Source organism: Squalius cephalus (assembly GCF_949319135.1).
Source record: "Squalius cephalus genome assembly, chromosome: 18".
Taxonomy (NCBI): domain Eukaryota; kingdom Metazoa; phylum Chordata; class Actinopteri; order Cypriniformes; family Leuciscidae; genus Squalius; species Squalius cephalus.
Window position 1 is genome coordinate 2689020 of NC_137139.1, and position 10215 is coordinate 2699234.

The 10215-nt window shown below is 41.0% G+C and overlaps 1 long non-coding RNA gene across 1 annotated transcript; it reads left to right on the forward strand.

Annotated features, from left to right (window-relative positions):
* The first annotated feature begins 313 nt into the window (after positions 1-313).
* LOC307146012 lies at positions 314-9046 on the forward strand. The gene is made up of 3 exons (XR_013819038.1): positions 314-404; positions 8767-8857; positions 8952-9046. It is a non-coding gene; the product is annotated as an uncharacterized lncRNA (long non-coding RNA).
* The last annotated feature ends 1169 nt before the right edge of the window (positions 9047-10215 follow it).

Here is a 10215-nt window from a genome sequence, read left to right on the forward strand (position 1 = left end):
CTGTCAATTTATGTGCGACCCAAATCACGGTGCTACGTGACGTAAGCGGTACTACGTGACGTTAGTAGGTTCCAGCTCACCACGCCCTCCCTTGGTACGAGCTACCACGCATAGTATTGCATCAGTTAGGACAGCTTCAAGTTAGCGTCGAGATTTATCTGTATTTGAGGGTACGTACTGGTGTAGGTTTGCTGGTTGCAACAGCACTGCTGGACGGCATAGCTCAGACTTGGAAATTAGGCGCCAGTGGAGCTCAAGTGTGCAACCTGAGTTTTACACGGGATTGCTTCTGCAACGCAATAGAGGTGGACATGGGCTTCTCCACACAGCTCGTGCTGAACAGCGACGCAGTGCCAAACGCTGCTCCTCCTGCATGGACTCCACCACCGCAGCGGCGTCTTGATGTGAGTGATCATATATATATAATCACAATTTATGGTTAGGCTAAAGTTAATCCTCGGGTCGACAAACGCGCCGGCGCATTTTGCTGGATTTTTTCCACATAGCGGCAAAATATGAATGTGCCTACAGAGAGCGCGCGCTATTGACATCAACTCGATAAAACTCATCAGATGCATGTACTTTACGTCGCCCACGAAATGGAAATGGGCTAACATAAATAGGCTATGTTATGAAAAAATATCCATCACTACTGTGATGTAGAATAGAATGACTGCTGCGCTAGTGCGCTTGACAGGGCGCATACCGCGCGCGCGCACTCACGTCAGAAGAGCTGAGGCGCGAGCTCATTCTTGCATGATTTAGAATAACTGTTATCTTCCGTTATCTTCAAACCGTCAGCCTTCTTCTAGACTTCACTTCAGTCGTTTACCCAGCCAGTCCAAGGTAATCTGCTCGATTCAATATAATGTTTTAATATATAATCAATCTGTTATCTAGTAAGGCATTGTTATGGCTTCACGTTAGCAATCTGATGTAATTGTAACCTTATAATTTAGCCAGCATAATTTACATTCAATGTAACAATGTAACGACAGCTAGCATCTACCGTTAGCCTGCTAGATTTGAACAGTTAACATAGCTAGCAAGCATTGTAGCTTTCGTAGTCTAGATTAAACAGAATCGAAATCAGATGAAGTAACTGTAATTAACGTTAGTTATTTGTTTGGCAGCATACTAACTATGTCTGCAAACAACATTTATTCAGACAGAACACTTAAACGTCAGGCAAAGCGAAGGGCTTACAGTATCCTTAGTGAGGTTTACGTCAATGCTGAATCTGACGCAGCCGACGTAAACATATGCCTGAAAAAAAACGCCCCTGCTGAGGATGTGTGGTCAGATGCTGCATCTGATTGGCCCATGTCCTATGAATCAGACGAGTTAGAGACTGAGTTGAATGTTTTTTTTTTTTGTGATCAACATTTTTATTGTTTTCAAAATGAAGGGAGGGGGGGGGTTACAGACATATCCAAAATCAAATGTGACTATATGAAGAAAAAAGAAAAGAAAACATCACAATGGTAAAACAATACATTAAACAGCATAAACATATTTGGCAGGTGTTTCATTAATCATTACCTAACTGTTGTCCCTGGTCTAAGATATTATCTTAGATGAGAAAGAGTTCCAAGCTTGTACAGTCACTGGTCGCGCCTTATTGAGTCGCGCAGTTGTATGTTCAAGGTTGACAATATTGACAAGGCTATGGATCCAGAATGATTCCATACACATATCCGGAAAGAACCAGTTTTTCAAAATAGTTTTCTTTGCAGAGGTAAACCCTGCAAAAACCATTTTAAACTGAATTTGCTTAAGATTTATATCAGAATTATCATTAAGGAGACAGAAACCAGGATTGGGAACATAAAAAATGCCAAGTATATCCGCTAAGACTGAATTTACATGCAACCAGAACTTAGAGATAACTGGACACTCCCAAAACATGTGTAAAAACGTTCCAGGTGAAGCGGTGTTACATATGTGACAGTCGTAAGTAGGTTGTAATTTCATCTGGAATCTCTTATAAGGTGTGTGATAGGCTCTATGTATGGTTTTGAAGTGAATTAGTTGATGAGCTAGGTTCTTAGAAGTCATACTTAGATTGCACCATATTCTCTCCCAATCTAGATTTAAATTTAAGCTCCCCAACTCCCTGTTCCATATGGATTCAATTGGTAAAGCCTTAGCACTATGCTGAATCAGTGCACTATATATTAAAGAGACAGAAGATCTGCCCAGTAATGGTGCAATCCATTGTAACATGGGATGTGAGGGGAGAGGAGAATTCCAGGGAACTCCATACGTTTTTAAGGCAGATCTTAGCTGAAAATAAACAAAATAAGAGGATGCAGGAAGAGAAAAACGTGTTCTTAAATCTTGAATGGAGCAAAGGCCTTGAGTATCATATATATCGCCTAGTGTATTCACCCCAAGGGATGACCATGATGGTTGATTGAATGGTTTGTTGCCACATAATAATCTCTGGTTATGCCATAGTGGCGTGTTCTGACAGAATTTAGGTGGGCCGCCCATCCACCGTTCTGCTTTCTTCCACACTTGAATAGAGTTGGCAATGATGGGCCCAAAGTTTTTTTTTATTGTTTTGTTTGCTACACTAGAGAATAGAATGTCTTGCAGCTTGTGTGGAAAAATCTTAGCAGATTCAATCAATCGCCATGCAGTGGTAGATAGTGGGTCCACCCACGTGCTAAGTGCTCTGATCTGAAAAGACCAATAATAAAGTTCAACGTTTGGTACTGCCAGACCACCCCGCAGTTTGGGTCGTTGCAGTGTATTCAGACGAACCCTAGGCCGTCTACCATCCCAAATAAAACTGGAAATCATAGAGCGAATGTCTTTAAAGTAATTTGGAGGGGGGCAGAGTGGTAACATAAAGAAGAGGAAATTGAGACGGGGCAATATGTTCATTTTGACTGTATTAATTCTACCTTGAAGAGATGTTTTTAGATTCCTCCATCTATGAATGTCTGATTTTATTTTGCTTAGCATAGTGTTGAAGATGTCTCTGTTCATTTTATGTATGTTTTTATAGATCGTAATGCCCAGATAAGTAAAAGAGCTTTTGGATTGAATATAAACGGGAATTGGAACATTTGGGTGTATATTATTTAGAGGCATAAGTGCAGATTTTGTCCAATTAATTTTGTAGCCTGACAGGCTGCTAAAATTATCAAATTCCTTAATAATTGGGTGAATAGAGGTGTCGAAGTTATCTAAGAACAAAATGATATCATCCGCATACAGAGATATAATATGATTATGATGACCAATTGCCATAGGGGAAGCCGTAGATTGCCTAATGGATTGTGCTAGAGGTTCCAGAGACAGACAAAATAAAAGTGGCGAGAGTGGACACCCCTGTCTTGTACCACGCTGCAGGATAAAAGGAGAGGAGATTATGTCATCTGTTAAAACACTCGCTAAAGGTGAGTGGTATAGCGCCTTGATCATTGCTATAAAATTATTCCTGAAACCAAAACGTTGCAAAACTGCCCACATATATTTCCACTCTATTCTATCGAACTCCGCGTCGAGTGAAAATACAGCACAGGGATTTGGGTGTGTCTCTGCAACCTCTATAATGTGTAGCAGCCTTCTCATGTTATCAGATGCATAGCGTCCCTTGATAAATCCTGTTTGATCCTCATTGACTAGAGATTGAATAACTTTTTCCAGGCGCAGAGCGAGTACTTTGGCATATATCTTAAGATCGCTTGTAAGTAAGGATATTGGTCTAAAACTTGAGCACTCAAAAGGATCTTTTCCCTTTTTCAAGAGTAAGGTGATGAGTGCTGTTTTTTGGTCTCTATGGAAGGTCCCACTTTTGATTGCAAAGTTAAAAGAATCTAGCATGAGTGTACCCACCATGTCCCAAAGTTCTAAATAAAGCTCTGGAGGGAGGCCATCCAAGCCAGGCGATTTGCCTTTATTGAGACATTTTGCAGCTCTATGTAGTTCATCCAGCTCTAAAGCAGCTTCCAGATTATCTTGGTCCATTTGCTTGAGACCGGGAAGTTCTAATTTTTCAAGAAAATGTTTACTGGTAGCATCATCATAAGAAATCTCTGATTTGTATAAGTTTTCATAAAATGTTAAGAATTTATTATTAATGGCCTGCGGATTAGTAGTAATTTTGCCCTCAGGTGTATTTATTGCTGGAATGTGAGCTTTTGTTTCACAATCCTTAAGCATAAGAGCCAGCAGGTGACTAGGCCTCTCTGCTTCAAAGTAGTACTTTTGTCTGGTTCTGTGCCAGATAAATTCCGCCTTTGATATGGCCAGTGTATTGTATTCATCTTTTAATGATGCCAACAGTTTAGACTGATCATCTGAAAAACTATGTTTTTGAAGATTCTCTAATGACTCTATTTTGTTTTCAAGATTTGTGATCTGGGAAGCTTTTGTTTTAGCTACAGTTGAGGAGAATGAAATACAAAAACCACGAATAAAACACTTTGTGGTCTCCCATAACACTTGTGGATTAGAGCAATCATTTGAGTTAATATCTAAAAAATCTTTAAGTTGTATTTTGAGTGAACTAAGAAAACCAGGGTTAGTTAATAAAGATGTATTTAAACGCCACCTGGGGGCCTTTGTCTTAATGTTGGGCAGATCAATGTTACACAAAAGTGCTGAGTGATCAGATATTAGAATTGGTAAGATTGTAATGGACGTATTTCCTGCAATAAGGGTTGGGCTAAGAAAAATATAATCTATCCGAGAAAATGTTTTATGTCTATTGGAGAAAAATGTATAATCTCTAGCAGTAATATTCTGTACACGCCAAACATCCACAAGATTTAAATCTTTGAGAAGTGACTTCAATAAGGTAGATGAAGGATTGCATGTTGCATCTTTATTAGATTTATCAAGAGACGGATTAAGGACTGCATTGAAATCACCTCCCACCACTAAAGAACAGTCATTTTGTTCTAACAATATGTTTCCAATGTAGGAAAAAAATTCTCTGTCAGGCTCATTTGGACAATATATGGAAGTGAAAGCTAATTTATGATTGAGTATACAAACACGGGCAAAAGCAAGTCTTCCATTCTCATCATTTCCAGTAATATTTACAATGCATGAAATTTTTCGGTTAAGAAGGATACATACTCCCTTGGTCCTATTTAGTGCACACGATGATGCAATTAATCTGTAATATTTATTTTGAAATCGCGCCACATCGCATTGTTTTAGGTGTGTTTCTTGAATCAGTGCAATGTCTGCCTTTTTACGATATATATACTCAAGAACACGAGTGCGTTTGATAGCGGAGTTAAGGCCATTCACATTGAGTGATAATATATTCAATGACTGCATCGACATATACCGCTAAGATCTGTCTTAAAGTTTAAACGTGTTAGTATAATATATAACCGAAGCGTGTAAACATCATGCCAATTACCGTATCGATGCACCAAAACTGATGTTTTATGGAATATGTCTGTAAAGGGGAGGGGGTGGAAAAAACTATATACAAAAACAAACACAGACCGCACAGGTAAAAATCCGTAGGTCTGTAAGAACATAAACAGTGTCTGATACGTGACCAAACTACCCCAACGCCTGGCAATAGAATCAGATAAACCCACACAATCTTAACACATAAAATGAATATTCGTCACCTCTCGAACTAAGTAAGTTAAGCAAGATTAATTTCGCATAACGTTAACGTTAACTTACTTGTCTTTAGATCGTAGCCTACCCGAGGACCGTGAGATTGACAATTGCTACACAACTTAGTTGATCTAAGCTCATTACTCCATGTCCACTAAATTGTCTTCTCTGGCGTGAGGAGGATCCCCGTCGTTATGTTCTTCGTTCGTGTTTGGGGCAGCGTCAGTAGCTCCACCGTCACTCCGAGTAAAGGTGGACCTCCGCGGAAGAGAGTTGATAAAATCTTCGGCGGCCTGGGGGGAGTCGAACATCTTTCTTTCGCCTTTATACTGTAGTTTTATCCGCGCAGGATAGATGAGGAATGGCTCCAGGCCCATGTCCTTAGCCTTCTTCATGGTAGAACTGAAGCTCTTTCTCTTTGCTGTTGTCGCTGGACTGTAGTCGGGGAAGAATAGAATAGTGCCGGCTGTTGGCGCCGAAGTATGAGCGGGAGGTTTGAGCAGGCGAGCGGATGTGCGTGCGCCAGTGGAAGCGTACTTCACTGGATAAACTTGACGTGCCCCGTTCAGGATAGCCGATCTATCTTGCCAACGCAGTAATCTGAAGATGAGGGTGCGCGGCTTGTTGGAGTTAGCCTCTCCTCCATACACACGATGTGCCCGTTCAATGTCAATGTCTCGGCCCACCAATGAGGGGATCCACTTGGGAAGATTATCTTTCAGGTAGCCGACTGCATCTGAACCCTCCACTGCTTCTGGTAAGCCAACCAGCCTTACATTATTTCTTCGCCCTCTGTCCTCCAGGTCTATCAACTTTGTGTTGAGTTGATCTAGCTGCGTCTTTAGTTTGTTAAAAGATCGCCTGTCCTCTCGTGCAGCCGTCTGAACAGATTCCATTCGGTCTTGAGTCCGTTTAGAAGATTTGGCTACCCTCTCAAGTTCACTGCTGATCTCCTTCACAGTTTCATTAGTCTTTTGGATTTCCGTTCGCAAATCACGTAGTGCTGGAACTAGAATAGAGTCCACCGCTTCCCTGACAGCGGAGGATATGGCCACATCTAGACCACGTTGTTGTTCTTGGAGGGCTAGCTTTATGCCATTAGCAATAGCTGTATCGAGTTCTTCCTTAGAGATGGCAGAATCCTTGAATTTTTTCTTTATAGGCGATTGTTCATTTTCCCTCTTCCGCGCTTCTTTGCTTGACGAAGGGTTCATGATGAGATAGATGTTTAAGTATTTGACGTGTGTTATAGGATTATTGAAAAAATAAGACTATGCGAGCAGAGCCGAAAACTATGCTGGCATCACTGTCGATGGGTCACGTGATCCCAGCGAGACTGAGTTGAATGTTGACGATAACGTGATTGATGGAGTTTGGTCAAATGCTCTGACAGAAACTGACTCAAGTGATGATGAATTTGTTGAGTCTGCAGAGTGTCTTGGGGAGGAGCTCAGAGGTTGGGCAATAGACAGCCAAATACCACAATGCCATCTAAATGGGCTGTTGGGCATCCTGAGAAAACATCATCCATATCTCCCAAAGGATGCCCGCACTCTTTTAGGCACTCCAACTAATTATGAGGTCCAGCAGATTGCTGGTGGCACCCTGCATTATTTTGGAATTGAGAAAGGCATTAGGCATGTGTTAAACCAGATAGACCCTCTCCCAAAGGCCATTCATTTACAAGTGAATATTGATGGACTACCTTTGTTCAAAAGCAGCAATAAGCAGCTCTGGCCCATTCTAGGTTTGGTAGAGGAAGACAAAACAAAGCAACCATTCGTCATCGCTTTATATCTTGGATCTAAAAAAACAGAGAATGTCAATCTGTTCCTAGAATCATTTGTGAATGAATATGGAAAGCTTAAATTAGAGGGTGTGGATGTAATTGGCAAATGTGTAGATATTAAAATTTCAAATTTTGTTTGCGATGCAAGTGCGAGGGCTTTCGTAAAAAACATTAAAGTCCACAATGCATACCACGGCTGTGAAAAATGCACACAGGAGGGAACATGGGTGGAAAATCGCATGACTTTTCCTGAAGTCGATTCGCCTTTACGGACAGATGCGTCTTTTATTAATAAAGACGATGAGTTTCACCATAAAGGGACCAGTGTGTTGACAAGGGTTGGAATTGGTATGGTCTCCCAATTTCCATTAGATGTGATGCACCTGGTTTTTCATGGGGTTGTGAGAAAGTGGATAGGGTTTTGGATGAGGGGACCACTTCCAACTCGTTTAGGTGCTCATCAGATAGGCCTGATTTCTGCAGTGCTTATGTCCTTTGCCATGAGACTCCCCAGAGAGTTTGCACGGAAAGGGAGATCCCTTGTTGAGGTAGATAGGTGGAAAGCAACAGAGTTCAGAACTTTTCTCCTGTACACTGGTCCAGTAGCACTGAAAGACCATCTGCCGAACGCTCTATACCACAATTTTATCGCATCTAGTCTGCCTTAAATTTCAAAACAAGTCATCTTTTTTCACCTATCCCATTGATTCATCAAGTCTTGATATATCCTTTGTTAAACAACCTGGGCAGTCATTGGCTATTGTTCCTACACAGACTGTTTCAAAAGTCCTTCTTTTACAGTATAAGGATGGGTTTGTGGCCTATCCTTTACTGCATACTGCTTGATTCCCCCAATCCCGCTCCTTCCCCTCCTTTTCTGCATCTGACAAATGTACAGAACTTATCAATCATAAAGAATAGTAATAATAAGACTAGGAAATATTTTAGTTTAGATAGATTTCCACTGGGTAATTAATAGAGCTTCAATAAATGTATATAGTTTGTAACACTAGATATATTGTTTTTTATAGATGTATTCTATAGTTGTTTTTACTGAAAAGAATGAGACAGAGGTGATACCAAGTGACTGGCTGAGCGTCGACAAAAAAATTTCCTTTTGGCCCCCATATAACAGTACAAAATGTAGAAAAGCGGTTGAAAAAAATGAAACTCCTGATGAAGAATGGGACGATTTTATAACTGAATGGGTGGCTGAGTATGGTAAGTCTTTGAGGAATTAATTATTAATTATTATTGAGAAATATAGAGAAATAAATATTCAAAAATTTAAAGATGCTCCTTGTGAGTTATGCCAAGCAGTTCTTTTCAAATGTTCAGATAATAGGCTTAGTGATGATGTTTGTTTCTATGTTTAGATTCCTATGAAAAAGCCAGAAGAAAGCTGGTGAAGTTTTGTAAAGGCAACAGTTTGGAGTCTACTGATGAGGACAGTGTACGGAAAAGAGTGTATGTTTCCTCTGTTCTCTGTTCTCATTTTATAGCCTACTGCTTATTTGCACTGCGCTTTTAAAACATGTATTACACTTAATGTGTCCAACAGACCATCATCAAAATATGTAAATGGATTTACATCTGATACAGCCTCAGGAAGACCTCCAGTGCAGGCCTCAACAAGCTGGCTCCACACAGGTACAGATGAAAACATACAGTGGTCATTGCATAATTTCCCAACATATCTGGGTAGGGTTGCACCGGCCGTTCGTAAGTTCTTTCTTAAGTTGGAACGTTAAAGGGATACTTCACCTCTGGGAAGATGAATGTGTATTTAAAATAGGTAATTTAAGTAGAAGAAATGTGAAGAAGTTTTTGAATTTGGAGTTTTCTAGACTGAGAAAAGCCAGAAAATTTATTTTTGGCTTATGTGGATGAAAGACAACAACTCCCAGAATGCACTTGCTTCGCTGCCTTAGGAGGCCACGCCTACCGGTAAGGGAGCGCAGTTGAAAACAAACAACAAGGCTAGCCTACGTGATGAGTTTGCCAGGGATTTCGAGATCGTCCGAAATGTCCGGGATTCGGCTTTTGCGTTCTACAGTCGCCATTCATCATGTTTACTGTGGCGAGCAGGACGAGACTGACGGCCGCGGGAGAACGGCGCGAGGACGGTGGCGTCATTACTGAGACGCGCCGGTCTCGTATCTCTCACGGAGGAGCGGGAATTAGCTTTCTCCAACTATTCAACTATAGCGGGAATCAGCTTTCTCCTACTATTCAGCTTTCTCCACAGAACAAGAGCCTGCTAGCTTAGCTTCCAAAGAAAGACGGCTGACTATGTGTACATTCTGTGAGTGAGATCCCATCCTCTATGGGCGGGCTGAAAACATGCGGAACAACGCCTCCTACTGGCTGTAGTCTTTAGCCTCTGGCCAGAAAATCCTCCGATGACGCAAAATGATGATTTTTGCGTCATCGGAGGATTTTTTCCAGACAAAAAATACATAAATCTCTTGTCTCAGGGGGATATGAGGGTGGAAAGCATGGTAATTCGAAAATACTACAGGTTTTCCACTAATACAAAGCTTAATGCTAAATCCTGAAGTATCCCTTTAAGTCCACACTAGAGGCTTAGTAGCTACTGGCTAGTTTGTAACTAACTCTGTGCTTTATTCCATTGCACCATCTGTTTGTAAGGCAGAACGTAGCTAGTAGGTCATAAGCTAAGCTCTCCGTAAAGTAATGCGAAGTCGCATAATATGACGTTTAGCCTCGATGATCCAATAGCAGCCTTCAAATACGTGAGCAATGTTGTGTTGAAATGCCGTGAATTTCAGTTTATCCTTCATTCTTTTGCCTCGCGTTACTAA